This window comes from Tamandua tetradactyla, chromosome 17 (assembly GCF_023851605.1).
Source record: "Tamandua tetradactyla isolate mTamTet1 chromosome 17, mTamTet1.pri, whole genome shotgun sequence".
In the NCBI taxonomy this organism is placed as follows: Eukaryota; Metazoa; Chordata; class Mammalia; order Pilosa; family Myrmecophagidae; genus Tamandua; species Tamandua tetradactyla.
This window is the reverse complement of record NC_135343.1, coordinates 64,009,453-64,026,057: the sequence shown is the minus strand read 5'-3', so window position 1 is coordinate 64,026,057 and position 16,605 is coordinate 64,009,453. Positions and strand designations below refer to the sequence as shown.

Genomic DNA, 16,605 nt, shown 5'->3' with positions numbered 1-16,605 from the left:
TCTCTGCATGGGACATGACTCCCAGGAGTGTGGACCTTCCTGGCAATGTGGGACAAAGATCCTGGAATGAGCTGAGACTTAGCATCAAAGGACTGAGAAAAACCCTAGAATGAGCTGAGAATTAACATCAAGAGACTGAGAGAACCTTCTCGACCAAAAGGGGGAAGAGTAAAATGAGACAAAGTGTCAATGGCTGAGAGATTCCAAACAGAGTCGAGAGGTTATCCTGGAGGTTATTCTTACGCATTAAGTAGATATCACCTTGTTGTTCAAGATGTAGTGGAGAGGCTGGAGGGAATTGCCTGAAAATGTAGTGCTGTGTTCCAGTAGCCATGTTTCCTGATGATGATTGAACAATCATATATCTTTCACAATGAGACTCTGTGAATGTGAAAACCGTATGTCTGATGCTCCTTTTAACTACTATATCAACAGAAGAGTAGAACATATGGAATAAAAATAAATAACAGGGGGAACAAGATGTTAAAATAAATTAAGTTTGAAATAGTGGTAGGTGAAGGCGAGGGGTAAGGGGTATGATACGTATAGTATTTTTTTCTCTCTATTATCATTTTATTTCTTTTTCAGTTGTCTTTTTATTTCTTTTTCTAAATCGATGCAATTGTACTAAGAAATTATGAATATGCAACTATGTGATGATATTAAGAATTACTGATTGTATATGTAGAATGGAATGATTTCTAAATGTTTTGTTAATTAATTTTTTTAATTAATAAAAAAATCTATTGAGAAGCATTTGGATTTCTAGTTTGGTAATATTTCTGGTTACAGAGTTTGTTTCCTGCTATACAGGATTTGCTTAATCTTCTAGGTCATCAAGAAAGACATTTCTGGTCCCTCTGTCCTGTCTCCAATTGTGCTGTCTGTCTCTCCAGGGTGAAGCTCAGAGGGAATAGGGCCAACAGGTGTCACCCTCCAAGTGGCTGAACTCCTGGGCAAGGCTCCCAGACCCCATGCTCTTGAGAGCAGTCCTCTGCCATGCTGACAGGAAAATATTTTTGAAGATATTTAAAAATTTCTGACATTTTGCTAATACTGGCAGTTCAAAAATTACTTATGGGAATCCTTGAGAGTTTGGATTGGAGTGCTCTTCTCAAGAGAAGTTTTAAATTTTTTCTGCTAAGTGCTTATGGATGCTACCAAATAGAGTTCAAACCACATTCAAGGTTCAAAAATTCCACACCCACTTACCTGGGTTGTACATCCAGGGGAGGGGTTGCCCTTCATTCACCCCCTCTAATTCCTAGCATCTGACATGGAGAAAGGTTTGTTCCAGATCTCATTTGCAAACCCCTTGAGGATGGAGGTCCAAGGGAAATCAGGTTAAAGGAGGACTGGTCTACCTGAGAACTTTCCAACCTGGTAGACTTTAGAACCCACTTCTGCCCCTCTGGCCTTTGCCAGACTCAGAAATGCAAGTTCAAGATTTTGCAACACATTCCTGAACAAATCACTTACAATACTATTACATTGTTCATCTGTAGGACATACAAAATTTCACACTATCTTTTTCAGGTCTTAACTGTTGGAAGGTGATATAGATAGTAAGAAATAGATGTACTAAAAATAGCAACTCTTCATAGACAATCTTATTGGTTTTAATGCATTTAATAAAAAACTATTGATTTTGCAAATCCATTTTGTATTTCAACTTCAGAACATTTATTGGAAATTTTAGATACTGACTTCTTTCATGTAAACAGAGTCATATTATCTGCAATGATGATGTCTTTCATTCTTTCTTTACCTTTTATGCATCCACAGCTCAGCTCATTCAACTTGCTTCTGTAATCCTTCTTTGTATTGTATACACCCTCTGCATCCTAGGCACTGCCAGGGCTTTACAAATGGTAAGTTTGCTGCATTGTGACCTCAGCAGGGACTAATAGGGCAGCAGCTGAATGATGATGTCACATCCTCAAGTGTTGCTGCTTGTATTCCCAAGTGAGAACTTAAACACTTTCATTCATTCAAATGATTGCCTTGTGGATTAAGAAACTAACTTTAGATAAGAGTGAAATAGTGAATTCTAATGATTTTAAAATGATGTTATAAAAAGTATTTAAATTTTTTTAATGTAATGCATTCATATAAGACATGTGTCCAAACTGATTTCATTTGTCAACTATGGTCTCACATTCTGTGTCTCCTGGACAAAAATTCTATATAGCCAGAGCATTTCATAGAGCTTCATTCAGAAGATCTACTTTGCCTGGTAGCAGAAAAACAAAGACGGGCCCCTAAATGTTCAATTCCTGGGTATCCACCTGGCTGAATGTGGTTCCCCACCGAGTCATTGCCATTAGGTAAGCTACACATTTCAGTCTCAGCATCAGCAGGTTCAAGGCTGAGGGTGTGGTCAATGACTTCACCCTCAGTTACATGACGGTTGTTCTCTCAGAGCACTTCAGCCTTCAGAACAAATCTCTCTAGTTCTCACCCTGCTTTCTCGCCACACAGGCCTGGATTTTCTTGACTTCTCAGTTTCCCAAAGAGGAGGTGCATCCTGACAATTAAGGACAAAAGATCTTATGGATCTCCTATTGTGGGAAGTTATTGTAGGAAAATGCAGTAAATATCTCTGTATTTGTTTTCTATGGCAGCCAAAACAAAATACCACAAGAGTATTGGCTCAAACATTAGAAATTCATCATTTACACTCCTGGAAGTAAGAGGCTCATAAAAGGATCTTAGTAATGAAAAATCAAAATGCTGGTATGGCTGCATTCCATACTGGAGGCTCTTGTGAAGAATATGTTTCTTTGTCTTTAGGGGCTTCCACACTGAGACCCCCTTACTCCCAACTCAAATAGAGAAAATTTGAATTTCTATGATGCCTCTTCCATAGTTACATCTTCCTTTCATAACAGTCCTGTGGGATTGCAAGATTTTTTGAGTTGTGCAAATAGATTTAGTTCATGTAGATCATCTAGGATAATTTCCTCAATTAAGATCTGTATCTTAATCACATCTTCAGAGTTCTTTTTGCCATGTAAAGTAACATGTGCATGTGTTTCAGGGATGACAGTATTGGCACCTTTAGAGAGTTTGGACATCTACCTATCACCTCTCTCCATGTAGCCTCTATTATATTATCAGGAGATTACTGGATCACCAGAAACTGAATTTTCCATAGAGATAGATGCTCATGGCTGAACAATCAAAGCTGCAGCTTTGCCCACTGCTATGTAAGATCAGAGAGATTTCTACCCTGATGTATCAACTACCAGTTCCCTGTGCCTTCTTGACATAAACATTCCTATGTCAACTCCCCTCAGTGTCCCTCATGTCCTCTGCAATCACCTCCCATCCCAGTCGTCACCCTCCAGATCAATATCAACATAGAACTCTGGTCTTCTAAAGTCAAAATTCCCACTGGAGACCTTATCTGCTTGCGTCTCTCCTTCCCTAATGCAGCCTCAGTTCCAGCCAGGCATTTCTGCTCAGAGTTTCCTGCTTGTCCTTGTAATTACTCTCAGTCATTCTCTTCTTATTAAAGGCCATTCCCCAATCATCTAACCCTAATTAGAAATGTGTGCAAATTCCCTCATGGCTTTGTTTCATCAGGCATCAACATTTTTTTACATGTCTGATACTTCCTTATCATGCATCCTTGAGCAAATTACCCAAGTTCTAGTGGAAAGTTGTTTCAGATGGATATAAAAATTGCAACTGTTTCATAGGATATTTTGAGGCAAAATGTGTCATGGTACATAAAATGCTTTGAGCAACACCTGATGATAGAAATACTTGGGTACAACCTTAATAGCATTTTCATGTCTCATTAAAAAAATGCCTTTGATTCTCCATTATTCATTAAGTTTTAATAATTAAATTATATTTCTGTGGTTGCTTTAACAAATTACAAGAAACCTGATGACATACAATGACAAAAATAAACTCTCTCACAAGTTTGGAGGCTGAAAATTTCAAATCAGTATCACTAGTCTGAAATCAAGGTGTCTCTAAGGCCACACTATTTTAGGATGCTCCTGAGGAGAATATATTCCTCCTGCATCTACTGATTGTGGCTACCAGAACTCTTTGTTGTCTTATTTTTTCCTTACATTTCTCCAACCTTCATGTCCAGCATATTCAAATCTCTGTCTGCTCTGCCCTTCCACTACCTTCCCTTATGAGATTTGTAAGACCTATGGGTGACAAGATTTAGGACCAGGTAGTTTCAGGCTATTTATTTTTCAGTCTCCAGTGTGTACACATCAACTCCAATTTTATTCATTTACCTACATGCAAAATACATTCTCCACATCCCAACATGATCAGACATCTCAAACTATTGAAGCTTTGGTGCTATTCCAAAATCTCATCTAAATAGCACCACCTCAAAATTCTCAAATCATCATCTAAATCATTGATATCAAGTATGGATGACACTCTGTGTAGGATTCATTTTCTAGCAAAATTCATCTCTATCTGTGGACAAATAAATAGAAAATAAGCTTACTGATTCCATAGTACTACAGTGGGTGCATACATAGTAGAGAAGTTTAAGATTACCATTTCAAATGTGTTAATAACTGCTGCATTTAAGGAACTTATGATGATTGCAATTATCTTTTATTTGGTCTTTTACTCCTAGCTTCTGTTTTGGTCTTTGCTCATGAGATTCCAGTGTGGAGAACAGAGCTCCAATTCTAACCATTAGTTAAATCTGAGAGAGACCTATAAAATCCCTTCTTGCTTTCCTGGACCTGCACCCTTACAGCCTGGGAACATTAACTCCATGTAGTCTGGGGAAGTTATGGGTTAAGTACTTAATGCATCTGTCCCTCCAGTCTGTTGGGACAGCAGCCCATTGTGCATTAGTCTGTGCTGTGTCCTCCTGCTGCAAAAAGATGCCAGGTTGACTTTGGTCTGAACAGTAGAGAACTTTGGAAATTACAGGTGAGTAAAGTGCAAAATATTTGTTGGTTGAGAGTCTCAGGAGTCAAGGCATGGAATTAATAGAAGATAATATAAAGTCTTTTGCTAAGGTGACTTTGTCAATTTGTAAGATGTGGTGGTAAGAATAATTTTCTCATCAAATTAGAAAACCAAAGTTGAAGAAATTTTCTTTTAATTGACTTTGATTGACACATGTTCATACTTGCGTCTAAGCACCCTATACTCTTCTAACTAACTCAAAGAGAAACTGCAGTGGTCAAAGTTTACAATGTTTTATATACATGTTATATTTGTTTAACCACACATATTAACATACACACAAGCACAAATATATGCACACACAGAGTAACTGAATAGGGACTTAAACAGTATGGGTAGAGAATAAAACAAAGTAATCCAGTCCACACCTTGTCACTTTGGTGTCAATTATCGGTTAATTTCCAGAAACTTGAGCCGTGATACAATTATGTGTAGTAACCCATATGTCCTAATTGTTAGTGAACTTTTGGAAAGAAATTCTGTAAATTTTTCAAATATTATTCAAAATCATTTGGAAATGTAAATTTCAATTATTCCAGGAAGTTACAAAATCTCAATTTTGCTGACCTTAGCTACATGCAATTATTCAAAACAGAATTTTCACCAGATAAACACTAAACACAGGCAAGAAGACAATAAATAAGGAAAATTAATCAAATGATTTGATTTTGAAATTCATAATTGAATTGTGGAATATTTGGACCCACAATTCAATTAGATTCTCCTCCCATTTTTTGGAATTCAAAACATTGGGAACCACAGGACTCTGAAGTCTTCAGAGTCATTAACTCTTAGTGTTGAAACCAGTGAGAATGTGAGAATTCCCTTCATTTGGTGCTAGAGAGGTTTGGATCCCAATGAAATGTCTATGATCAGTTGATAATTGGCTTTTTTAAAAATTAGATCAGAAGAGGGTTGATGTGAACTTAGATGTGGAAAAAAGAATCAACAGAACAACTTGACTGATCTTAGACTAATCTGTTTAGGGAAGACTTTGAGCACAACACAAGGATAGAGAAAGTAATTGCATTAAAGCTTGTCATGACAATGAAACATTGGAAAAACCTTTGCATGCACCCATGGTGATACAGACCCTGGTTTGAATAGTTCTGTTTTAAGGGATTGTGGTTGTACCACATGGTCCAACGAGGTGAGGAGGAACAGGGGTCAGAGAAGCACGTTTTTCAAGTAGTGTCCAGTTCTCACTTGCAAGTGAGATGTTGAATTTCAGAGCAGGATCTGTAATGTCACTCCGGATGACATCTGGCTTTTGGGAATTGTTAACATGTTACATCATTTTCAGCAGAACTCACTTGGTAACAGTATAATCTCACTCAGCATTTCCCAAGCAACAGTCCACGTTTTTTTTTCTTTTAATTTTTTAAATTTATTTTGCAATAATTCTAGATTTGTAGATATGTTGCAAAGATAATACCGATAATTCCTGCACACCCTCACTCAATTCCTCTTGATGCCAACATCTTACATAATCATTGTTCATTTGCAAAACTGAGCTATTTCTACTGGTAAAATAATAATAACTGGAATCCAGTCTTTATTTGGGGCTAACCAATTTTTTCTAATGTATTTTCCCAGTTAAAGGATCCAAACCAGCACAATATGTTGTATTTGCTTTCCATGAATTTGTCAAAAGAATGTTGGGTGATTTTTACCAAAAAACATCATGGTCACTGCTAATGTAATGCTCCCATTTGAAATGAATAGCATAGTATTTTAATATATGCATGAATATTCTATGTGCTTTCAAACAATCTCATTATTTTAATATGAACAAGTAGTTTTTGCTTCTTTAATAACAATTTGCTAAATCATCACATCACTTATTCAGCCAAAAAAGTAATTGGGCACTTTCATCAGGCACTGCAGCTGCAACAGGAATGAACATTACATTGACCACAATTCTTTGAGAATGTTGATGCATATTAAAGCTGTCTGTGTGTGAATCAACCCATATAACTCACTTAGGCTGATGTTATATCTGGAACAAGAACAGCTGTGATGAGTGTTCCCTGGTAAGGGCATGAGATAGTGTGAGCCAATGTACAGGCAGCAGAGAAGTTCAGGTTTTCTAAAAATGCCCCAAGATCATTCCAGTCTATGACAGATTCCTGCTTGGCGTTCTATCAACTCTCTGACAACATGGCCATATTCAGACCATCTTTAAAGCTAATTCTGTTCTTCCTTGTGTTTTCCCAACACAGTATTCATCCCTGATCCTGTGGATGTGATAATGATAGGAAATCATTTGTGGGTAACAGAGGCATAAAACACATTCATTGTACTGAAGGAGAGAGGAGTTGATATCACTCAGCAGTGAAGTAAATGAAATGATAGTTTCTTCTCTCTGGGTTCAGGGGTCTCCTTTTAACATGAGATTCATTGATAAACACATATTAGTTTTTATCAGTTAATAACAAGTTAGCAGCTCATTAGCTCTCAGTGCTCTAGGTCAGGATTCTGACTGAGAACAGTGTGAAGGGTTCTCTGCTCAGTGTCTTAGGAGGATAAAATCAAGGAGACAGTGAGGCTCTGTTCTTTCCAGAGCTTGGAGTTCTCTTCCAAGCTGATGTGGTTGGACACAATCAGTTCCCTGGGTGGCAGGATTGAGATCTTATTTCCTTGCTGGCTGGTTATCCTCATCTCCCAGAGGCTGCATTCATTCCTTGCCACATGGACCCTCAAACTCCACAGCCAACATCAAATATTTTCTGCCATGTCAAATACTAATTATCTAGGAATCTTACTGAGTTCTTATTCTCTGAACAATGTAGTGATATTTAAAGAGTTGCTGTGAAATGATTAGGCCCATTTGAATAATCTCCCCTTCTTAATGTCAACAGATTTCATTTCGTATGTAACCCAAATAATCAGATTCATTAAATATGCAAAATCAGTTCACAGCAGAATCTAAACTAGTGTTTGAAGAACTGGGATAGGTTTTATACAGGCCAGCAGCCAGGAAACTTGAGGGACCCCTTAGAATTTTACTTACCACAATGTTCTTTTTATAATTTATCAAATATTGTTTAGCCCCAATTTTACTTTTGACAGTGAGGAGTTTGGGAACATTTGAGTTTAAAAAATCACGATATGATTTTAGAGGATAAGATCAAAGTGCTCTCTTCCCAGGTGGCACAGAAAGAGTAATGACTCCAATTTCCTGCTTCTTCACAGTGCTATTGCGCATAAAATGACCTAGAAAGTATCTGTTGAAAAATAATTAATTCTGACTCATGTCCCATGGATTCTCACTGCACTTGATCTAAACCCTCAGCTCTCATCCACACTTTAATGTTTGCCTAGAATCAGGCCCTTCTCTGCTTTTCACATTCCTTTCTTAAACATCCAACGCCAAAACCTGTGCATATTTGGAAGTGTTTTTCCCCGAGCTTTGCAAGCCAACTCTCTATTCATGCATGAGGTAAATTACCTACTTTTCAGAGAGGACATTTCCATACATTTTATGTGGATCCCTGACCCAGTCATTCACATGATGCAATCTGTTTCATCATCATGTTGTCCATGACAATCTCAAGTTTTTTAATGTATGTAGGCACAGGAAGGAGCTTCTATTGTAAAACAGGAAAACTGTCAATTAAAAAGTTGAAATATAAATGAAGAATATATGTAAATTAACTTCTTGAAAAAGCAGCAAAAATAGTCCATGGGGGATGAAGGCAAACATGAAGAAAGTACTGACATCTTCAAAACCCATATATGTGGTGGACCAAGAACATGGTGGACCTTTGACTGAGTAGGAATGACTTCCTGGTGGTTTGGGTCTGTGCCACCAAATTTCTGTGCCTGGAAATGACACCTTCACCTAAGGCAATGGGCTCATAACAGAATTATTTTTCTATGGAAAAATAAATGTATTATTAATTAGAACTGGCACAATACATGCCTTAGTATGTTCCACTTTAAGGGAAACATCCTAGGGGCATAAGGGTGGTTGCTTTGCAGGAAAAGTAGAAATTATGGGACAGGAGCTATTATGAATAAAACTGTTAAACTGTCTCAAATGTTATCTCTTTCTCTGACTCTGTTCATGATGAGAGATGTCCCATGAAATGGACCTGGATGCACCTTGCCCACTTGCCCTGTATTAACAGCTTTGCTGCAGGGGGGAAATCTCAGAGAAATAAGATGAGAGGCTGCAGAAATGTCCTTTGTTTATGGTCTGTCTCTCCCAGATAAATGAATGGTTAAGAGGTCAGGGGTGCTGTTTCATTTTTTCATAATCTAATGTCCTAGGCCTAGAAAGGTTATTTGTATAATTCTGTAGATAATGTTTATTTTGAAAGGAGTAAATAAAGAACCTGCTATGAGACCTTGGGAGGTGGGGCTATTTTCCCTATTACCACTAGGTGGGGAGGTTACCCTTTAGGCTGGGAATCTCTTCATTTGTAATTTGAAAATTCATGGCCAAAGGGTAGTACCAAGGGTAACTTTTACGTGTCTGGTGACTCATTTTCAGAGACACTGGGTTGAGAGCAGTATCAGAGGTCTGATTGTGGACATACTGAGGTGACTTTGAGACATCAATTTTAATACATATTTAAAATTGAGAATAGACTTAGATAGACACATAATTTGTGCACTATATCCTCAATCTATCCAGTTATATGAATGTATTCTGCATAGTTCCTGCAGCCATGTTTTAAAAGTTCAATTAAGTTCAGAAACTTTATGCTCACTGACATATATATTCTATTACAAAACTAAGTACACAAGATTATTGGAGGTAGGTTGAATCATACAGTTGATAATAAAATTGTTTAAATTTCATAATTTTGCTAAAGTTTGTTGAAAATTATAGTGTTAAGTTGATTTCTGGGATGTTTGAGGGACTACACTCACATTTCCTGTGGTAATGTAATTTTGTCCCCTTCCTTCTGTTATCTGTCTGCACAGCACATTTCCCTTTATATCCTGTGCTGATTTGCATAGACTCCTGGGGACTCAGCTGCTGCTCAGACTCTATTAATGGGGATTCCCTGGAGACAGGGCCTGAGTGCACCAGACAGTGAGCAAGATGCTGTCACAGTCCCAACTCCTCATCCTCCTGGGGCTCTGCATCTCAGGTGAGAGATTCAGAAGAGCAATGTCTTTATAAAGCTGGAGAGATGGTTTTCAAACGCAGAGTGTACAGACTTTTCTATCACAAACAGATCTGATTACATATGATAAATGAGGAAACCTGCAATTGAATATATATTTTATATACTTGTGATTTATTGTATGATCTTGTTCTTTTCTGCCTGCAGGTGCCAGTGGGGACATCGTGATGACCCAGTCTCCAGTCTCTGTGGCTGTGACTCCAGGGGAGACCATCACCATGAGCTGCAAGGCCAGCCAGAGTCTTTTATCCAGCTCCAATCAGAAGAACTACTTACACTGGTACCAGCAGAAACCAGGACAGGCTCCCAAACTGCTCATCTACCTTGCGTCCACCCGGGCATCTGGGGTCCCTGAGCGATTCAGTGGCAGTGGGTCTGGGACAGATTTCTCTCTCAGCATCAGTGGAGCCCAGGCTGAAGATGTGGCCAGTTATTACTGTCAGCAAGATTACAGCTATCCTCCCACAGTGCTTCAGCCTCGAACACAAACCTCCTCTCCCAGCTGTGGGGCACTGAGTCCTGCAGCAGCAGCTGCTCCCCTCCTCCCGCCTCTTCATATTGAAACTTTCTGCCTAGTAGTTAGTCTTCCTATCCTACTTCTTTTTCTTAACATGGGCAGAGACAAGGAACCGAACCCGGGTCTCGGGCATGGCAGGTGAGAACTCTGCCACTGAGACACTGTAGCCTGTCTCTTTCTGTCTTGTTTTTTCCTTCAATGGACTCTGTGTTTCCTTCATGGCTTCCTTATCCTTTGTTCTGCAGAAATTATACTCTACCTCCTTGCTATCTGCCAATTTTCTTCACTACTTCTCTTTCAGTTATATTTATTCCTTCAAAGACAATTTTGTATTTTTTTTTAACTCTGTCATTCTTTTCCATGATCTGTGATTGACTAAAATCATGACTTTTATGTGTGCTGTAAGTGGAACATTTAGGAAAATATTTAATTAGCATGTTTGTTTCACCTATATAAACAGAAAAACTTTGTGTGACCTAGTGTTGTTTCTGCACACCTTTCTGAAACACATGGGTTTAGGATATTCAATTACTGGAACTATCTGAGAAAGCCAGAGCAGTGTAAACTGAACACACCTACATAACCATCCCAAAAGTTGATATTAAAGAATGCAGCTTTTAAACATATTTACTAACTGCTTACTATTTGCCAAATACAAAGATCACACCTTTCATTCTAGTTGTTGAGAAAGAAAATAAAATCACACTTAAGTAAAATGTTTCCTATGTCATTTTGCTATGAAAGAAAAGACGAAGGGAAATGTTTTGCTGCAGTGAGAGTGGGTAACTATTTAAAGAGGATGATGTATCAGCTACTGGCATGTTGAAAACCACCCCAAATCTCAATGCCTAAATGAAAAGCATTTTCAAAACTGTCTTCTTGATTGGTTATTTACATTGATATTGGTAGGCTTGACTCATCTTGGCTGGGCTTGTCCTTGCATGTCCAGTTAGCTCCCAGCCCTGTTGTACCTTCCAAATCTAGAAAGTCACTAGTGTGTCTTGTCTTTCACATATTCGTTGTTGGCCATCAGCTTGGCTTTGAGTTGACTGGGCCACATCTCTCTCATCATCTGCCAGAACAATTCTACTTGATTCTGATGGCTCTTGGCAGGTTTACAAGAGAAAATGCAAAAGCTTAAAAGGTTAATTGAAGTCTAGACTCTATTCTCTTGATCAATGAAATTCAAAGGTCCAGATTTTATTAAGGGAGAGGGCAAATTACCCCTATTTGTTTATGGGAGACACTGCAGAATTACACTTCAAAAGCATGGATTATGGGGGTGCAAGGGAAATTCAGTGTTAAAATTCTTGCCTTCCATGCAGGAGACCTGGAATCGATCCCAGGCTCATGAACTTCCCCACAAGCAAGCAAACAAACAAATAAAGGAAAATCAAACAGAAAAAAATTCAACAAATGATGGTGCACTGTGCTGGTTTGAAAGGAAGCATGCCCCCTAAGAAAAGCCATGTTTTAGTATAAATCCCATTTCATAAAGGTAGAATAATCTCTATTCAATACTGTATGTTTGAAATGGTAGTGAGATCATCTCCCTGGATGATGTGATTTAGTCAAGAATGGTTGTTAAACTGGATTAGGGGATTACATGTCTCCACCCATTTGGGTGGGTCTTGATTAGTTTCTGAAGTCCTATAAAAGAGGAAACATTTGGGAGAGGGAGATTCAGAGAAAGCAGGATGACATAGCCATGAAAAGCAGAGTACATGAGTCAGTAACCTTTGGAGATGAAGAAGGAAAATGCCTCCCAGGGAGCTTCATGAAACCAGAAGCCAGGAGAGAAAGCTAGCAGATGATGTCGTATTCACCTTGTGCCCTTCCAGCTGAGAGAGAAATCCTGACTCTGTTCACTACATGCCTTCTTACTTGAGAGAGAAACCCTGAACTTCATCAGCCTTCTTGAACCAAGGTATTTTTCCCTGGATGCTTTTGATTGGACATTTCTATAGACTTTTTAAATTGGACATTTTCTCAGCCTTAGAACTGTAAACTAGGAACTCATTAAATTCCCCTTGTTAAACGCCATTCCATTTCTGGTATACTGCATTCTGGCAGCTCGCAAACTAGACCATGCACTAATAGAATACTCACATAGAAAAATAATGAAATGTGACTCCCATCATACAGCAAACAAAAAAACAGGCAGGAATCATGGGAGACAGGAAATATTTGGGATATTATTGCAAATGATCAATCACAAAGGCCCACAAGAAGTGCACTGAGAAGATATGATTTGTTCAACATCAGTGTCGTTGAGGAAATGAGAAGGTACTAATGCAGAGATGCTGTGCCACTCAGGGACAGAAGATAAAATGATGCTGCAGTAATTTGTAACTGTGATAGGTGGATTGACTGTGCTACTTTAATATTTGTTTCATATCCCATTTTAATACCAAGGATCTAAATGAACAGAAAGATGACATGGTGGAAAAACTGTATTTCTAATCTGGTAAATACAGTTTTTTCTAGAACATAGTATAGTAGAACCCAGAGGCTCTGTGCTGGTGAAACCATCTCACAATTTCTCTTCTAACTGATGCTCTCCAAATGTCATAAAGTCTCCTTTCATGAGGTTCAGATCATCAAAGTTGATGCAAGGTCCTGGCTAGGTATATTCCTGTAAGAAAAACATAGGATGAAGTTGAAACCCAAGGGATGAGATAAATACTACAAGCTATCATTTCTTATTTATGTTTGGACTATGAGAGGAGCCTACACCTTGTGCCTTGGATTCTCTAACAAGATCAAGAGAGTTATATTGATACTTTATGCTGATACAGGTGCTGGAAACAGAAGTATGTTTATGATAAACATTTATCAAAAGAATACATGTGGAACTTGTCAATTCTAAATTATAAAGTTTAAATGGCTGCTGAGAGAATTCTCTCCCATGAGGGCAGAAGTGGAGGCTTCCACTATCCAATGTCCCATGACTGGTGATCACTGTGAATGGGCCATCAGGACTGCTCACTGTCCATCTGTGCTGACAGTGGGATCATATTAACCCATTTCTGTGATTTGTTGGACTTTACCTATGCTGCCCTCACCCCAGTACATTTTCTCCACCATGTTCCCTAAACTTCTCCTCAAATCTATAAACTTTGGATATTCAATATACCCTTTCAGTTTTAGCTTAGAGTGGCCCCAACTCATTACTGTTGTTTGCATCCAAATCCTTGACCAATAGCAAAGAATAAAACTGGGCCAGACAACATGGAACAGGCTACAGTGACTTTATTCAGGGCCATTTATAGGAGGGGATGGGATGTAGGCTCTGTAAGGATTGTGAGTATGTTGGAGGAAAGGCTCTAGATTCTCACTGGTTGGTCACTAGAGTGAGAGAGGGATTTACTGAGGTTGCCTTTAGGACCACTTGGTTAAGAATATTTTCCTTTGTGGTAATGGGGCTGCCTGGAGCTTGTAAGGACAGAGAAACAGGAAGAGGGAGATAAGGAGCTGTCTAGTGAGGAGTATCTAAGGTGGGGAAGCATGAGGGACAATTCCCAGGACATTGGTATTTAGAGTACTTAGGGTCTGAATGTGTCATTTGTTTCCTTCTATTTCCTGCAGTTCAAGTTCTTCTTCTCCCACACCTGGTTTCAAAGTGGTGAGGAGGAGAGAGTCAGTGGGAAAGGGGCATGAAAGAGAAAGGCTGGAAGCTTGGTCAAGAGATGGAAAACAAACTTTGTCAACAACAAAACTGTGTTTTCACATTTGGTAGCACTAGATGTCCATCAGGTTTCTTTCCCTAGTGTATTTATTTTATACTAAAGTCTGTTTATCCTTCTGTTAAGCCTAGAATATTTTACATACTGCATTAAATAATTCCTTACTCTATTTTAGTGTTATATTTCTGAATGAATTTGGTTTTCTTCATTGATTTCTCTTTTCCTTTTACACTTATTAAATAAATTTTAATTGAGAATCTACTATATGCCAAATACATTTCTGAGTATTTGCTTTATGATAATGGTAATAACCAATTAAAAACATGCACCTTTCTCTCAGAGTTTAAGTTTTAAGGGGTAACAAATATTGATTAAAGAATGACAGAAAATGCAAAAATTTTGTAGGATATGTATCCATGAGGCCAATAGGGAGTACCTTTCATGTTTGTGTTATCTGTGTGTACTTTCCTTAATGCAGTGGAAAGGTTTGGTAGGTTTTTAAGCAGACAGATGGTACAACCAAATATGCCTTTTTTGACAAATCACTTTAGTTTTACTGGAGTTAACTTTAAGAAAAAAAAAAGGAGTAATGAATAGTTGTAAGAAGACGAGTTAGGGAGCTATTTCAATAATCCATGAATGAGATGCTGGTGGCTTGGTCTAAAGCCATAGCCATTGAGACAAGAAGAAGTGGATGCACTGGAGAATATGTGGTGCTAAATTGACAGGAGCTGGATGTGAGTGCTGAGGTAAACAGCATTGTTGAGGATGACTCGACTGATTCTGGCTTAGACAATAGGATGTGTGCTGTACCTTCCCTTGGGCGGAATTGGGTGGGGTTGGCTTGTGTGAAGGTGTAAGATCATGAGGTAGGTTCCAGAGATACTGAGGTAGAAGTGCCATAGAGACACCCAAGAATGTTAAACTTCAGAAGAGAAGTTTGAACTGTAAATATAAATAAATTATAACAAGACATAACTATTCTATCACCTAACATGAATATTGATAGAATTAAAGCTTTCCTCAAATCAGTGTCTTTTCACTTATTCATTTATTTGACAAATATTAATTGACCCAATATTCTGTCAAACACAGTACCAATACAGTGCTGGGTACTTTGAGAGTATTATTTTTCATATGTTACTATAAATCCATGAAATTATATGTATGATAAATATATACATAATATTCAATTTTTTATTACAAAACATGGCAGTGACAATTGCATAAAACACACACACACATATGCATTTTGTATTAATAACAACCTAGCAGTCACCAAGATCTCACCATGACTGGAACATTTCTGCCCCACATCCTACTCAAATCCACTCCTCCCTTACCAGCCATAACTCTCCCTTCTTGATTTCTCTGAATCTCATAGAATCACTTCCTTGATTCACATTTTTGAATTCCAGATAGGCAGCACTAAGCTGTATAGTTTTGCTTGCTGTGGAACTTTATATAAATAGAATCATCATCCACACATTATTTTGTTGCTAGTATTTTTCACTCAATATTTATAGAACACCTGGGAGACACAGCTCAGACAGGAACAGTCAACATAGTCTCCCGTCTCAACACATGCTGACTTCCGGCACTGGAGTGATTTGTCAGACACAGCCAAAGGCAGGTGCATGAGTACTTGCCCTGGGTGGCTAAAGACAAATAGATCTGGAAACTGCCCATACTGTGTGTCCTCTATATCTTTTCTGAACAATAGCCCATTAATTTATTCTAAAATTTCACTGTTCTCACCCAGTTCTTTGCTCCCTTTCTGAGAGCACCTCTCTTGCCCTAAAGAGGGAGGTAGACAAATTAATCAGTGTCCAGGCAGCTGTCCCCTACCTGTCTGCAGATCCTTTCCCTTTTAATGCATCCAGAGCTTGGGGACGGTAACCTAAGCAACCCCAAAATACACTAAGGGCAGCAGTGCAATGAGCACCAATGCACACCAGTCAGTAATGGAGCCTTTCCAATGGTGCTAGCCACATGAGATAGCTGATAACTAAACCATGAGCAACTGAAAGTATTCCCTCCTATCTCTGTTAAGCAAAATCTAATTGCCCTCCTCTGAGATATGCATAACCACAAAGAACAAAGTGTGGACAAGCTGTTTTTTATTTGTTGGCATAATCAATGCATCTGCGTGAATTGTCCATTCTGATTGCAGGAGTCCGAGAGGAATCTGTGAAGACTTAGTCTCCAGTCTCCCTGGCTGACTCACCAGGTCTGAGGGTCACCATATCCTGCAAGTACAGCCATAGTATTTTTCCAGTTACAACCACAGGGACCA

General features: G+C 38.5%; 2 pseudogenes across 2 annotated transcripts in view; both read left to right on the top strand.

Moving 5' to 3' along the window:
* Positions 1 to 16,605, top strand: part of LOC143661187 (immunoglobulin kappa variable 4-1 pseudogene) — a 75,750-nt pseudogene that overhangs the window by 42,467 nt on the left and 16,678 nt on the right. The gene's annotated exons all lie outside the window — the stretch shown is intronic.
* On the top strand, positions 9,993 to 14,283 carry LOC143661707 (immunoglobulin kappa variable 4-1 pseudogene; annotated as a pseudogene). The gene is made up of 3 exons (XR_013164780.1): positions 9,993 to 10,070; positions 10,254 to 10,684; positions 14,212 to 14,283. The product of XR_013164780.1 is annotated as an immunoglobulin kappa variable 4-1 pseudogene (transcript).